The following is a 3,199-nucleotide window of genomic DNA, read 5'->3' as shown; positions in this document are numbered from 1 at the left end:
TTCATTTCAATAGTGAGTTTAAACATACGTTCACAAGCATAACATTTCCCAACAAATATGCCTTTTCTTTTCAAAATAATAAATTGATTTGATTCAAAATTTGGTTGATACGACTTTGTTTAAGAGAAAATCGGTGACTTGCCACAAATTGTAGTAGCAATTTAAGCACTTTTCGAGGACTTAAAGAGATTTTTAAGAATTTTAACATATTTTTTGTATTTTTGTATTTCTTAGCTTAGATTCATTTTATTGCAAAATAAGCATTTTATGTAGTTTTAGTATTTTGACGACTCGTTAGGCCAACTCGGGCCTCGAGAACAACTAATGGGTTATTTGAGTGTGTAAGGTACCAATTTAGGCTAAAGAATGCAAAGAACGACATCGTGTTCGACACGTAACTTCAAGCTTGTAGGGTGAAACAAGGCCAAAGTCGCGACAATGAGGAACCCATGTCGCGATGACGTGACATCATATTGACGAAGTGCTAGCATTAGCAAACACGTGAACAAATTTTGATGATAAATTTTTATTTATTACGACTTTATTACTATAAAGGGTATTTTAGGAATATTTTACCTAATGGTTTCCCTAATGTTTGCCTATATAAACACTACTATAATCCCATTAGGAGGGTAGACGAGGTTAGACCTAGTTAGGAGATAATTTTATTTTACTTTAGTTTTATTTTTATGTTCGCTTAGTGGAATTTTTCTATTCGATGTGAAGATGTTTGCAATCGGAGACTATTTCAAAGCGCTTCAATGATTTATCAATGATCAATTTCTTTATCTCTTTCTTTTATTCCATTGTTTATATTTCGTTAACTTGATCAACTAATGTTTGTATGAATATTGAGATAAAATCATGTGCATATTTTATATCTTTCATGTTTCATTATGGATCTAACCTATTAATTAAGTAATTATTTACTTAGAATTTGGGTGTTTACTCAAGAGTGCTTAGTATATTAGTGAGTGACACCCCAAAGAGAATATCGAGACAGTGAAACCGAGAGGTATCTGTCGAACCTAACTTGTGCCAAGCAATGAGAGCAGAGGGTATTTGTATGCCTAGGAAGAGACCAAGAGGGTTGCTTAGGTGGTAATCTTTAGTGAAGATGAGACCGAGAGGGTATTCTTAGCTAAGGGTGGTAAACAAATCAATTAAGGGTAATTAATAACTTAATTAACAATTAGGGGTTTAATCGATCAGAGGCTGAGATCTTGCTTCATTGACACTAAGAATAGAAAATTCTATTAGGTTAATTTAGGGTAATTAATTTCATTAGTTTAATTAATAATTGAATTTGGATTCACACTACTAACTTGTAACTCAATTATATTAGTAATTATTTTCAATAATTAATTTAATAATAGATTTCTTCAATCTGCCATCCCTTAGGTACGATCCTCGAAATACTTACTAGTGTTTTGTTCAATACTTCTATATTACAATTTGACATGTTTGCTTGCAGATAACACACTGACTTTATATATTTTTATTGGCACAATTTATACTCTAAACATTCGCACATTTGGAGGCGGTCAAGTTGTTGGCGCCGTTGCCATGGATTGCAATGGTGAAAATTGTTATTAATTTAATTGCTTTGTAAAATAATAGTAGTAGAAGATAAACGAGTTAAATAATGTGTTAATAATTTTTTTATTTAAATATTTTTTTGATACCTTGTCGACTATTTAATTTAATCATGGGTGAATTTGATGATGATTATAGTTGTTACGAGAAATGGTACATTAACGAAGCACCAAGTTGGATGAATGAAGTTTCGACAAACCAATGGAATGATAATGGAGAATATGGTATGCCTAGATATTCAACACGACAAGAATTGGAGTTAGTAATGGATGATAATGTATATCGGTATTTGTATGAGAAACATAGGAGCAATCAAAGATCATGTCAGACAAATGGAGCCTCAATGAACCAGCGGAGTTATGATTGAAGGTTTGGAGACTATTTATTTTCATCCATATTTCCTCCTAAGTCGAATGAATTCCAAACTAACCTAGAAAGAATTCAAAAACGGGTGAACCAGTTAGAGGAATTACTCTAGAAGTAAGCAAAAGTAGAGACTCTAATGGAAAAGGTTGTGCATGATGTTTCCAACTTGGATCATGAGAACCACTGTATCACCATCGACCATCCGAAATTAGATTAGGGAAGTCAATAAGAGTTTGGAATCGAAGACGAGGAAGACTTGAACATGAACAAAGAAGTATCTGATCTAACTAACTTAGCTGTAGATATAGCAGTAGATGGAGAAGTAGACCTAATAGTAGATGTAGAAGTAGAATTGACCACTGACATTGAGCTTAAACCGAGTCTAAATGAAAGTGTTGATGAGCCAATACACTTTCTGGCCAAAATCGAGGAGGTACCAACCGAAGAAATCAACGAGTTCATCTTGTTCTTATTTGATGATGAAGATAAAGCTAAGGTTAACAGAACCTCACGCAACATGGAAGTGAAGTGGCTCGAGGTAATAATGCCCCGAAAAATAATTTGGGTTGGCTTGGATTCGACACCAAATGGCTTGTGATGTGGATGTCGTGACGGTCAAAGATAATGCAACATTAATGGTATCGATCGATGGCACTGGTTTACATATCTTGATGGAGGAATAAAAGATAGATCAAAGTCTCGAGGACCAGCTAGAAGTTCTTTTACGGGGGCGATATGGATAGTTTCGATCCCGAAAAATTACTTTTTGTTTAAGTTTCTTTTAATTTTAAATTCTTAACTTTCATTTTAGTATTTTTAATTATTTATTTTAATTTTTTAATTAGGGTATTTTATGTGTTTTACTAGTTTCTGTTGAGCTCAGAACCAGGGGCAAACATACGATCAAAGATTCGAAATTTTATGCAAAAGGAATGCCAAAACAACCATTACGTCTTGACAAACACCAATGAGGCATCATGACGAGCCACCCTCATCTCAATGACCGTACTACACGTCTCAACATGGCCCAGCGATGTCACGACGAGCCAACCCAACGAGTAAACAAGCAGATGGTGACATCGGGACAAGGAAGTTTGTGCCATCCCGACGAGCAGTCCCACGTCGCAATGATTCGTGGCATAACAACATTGGAACTCGTAACATTTCACGACATTGTGACGAGGGGGATTTGATGTCAAAATAATTATAAAATACCCTCATCACGACGATCCCTTGC

This window comes from Gossypium raimondii, chromosome 3 (assembly GCF_025698545.1).
Source record: "Gossypium raimondii isolate GPD5lz chromosome 3, ASM2569854v1, whole genome shotgun sequence".
Lineage (NCBI taxonomy): Eukaryota > Viridiplantae > Streptophyta > Magnoliopsida > Malvales > Malvaceae > Gossypium > Gossypium raimondii.
The sequence above is the reverse complement of the archived record's forward strand: the minus strand, read 5'-3'. Positions refer to the sequence as shown.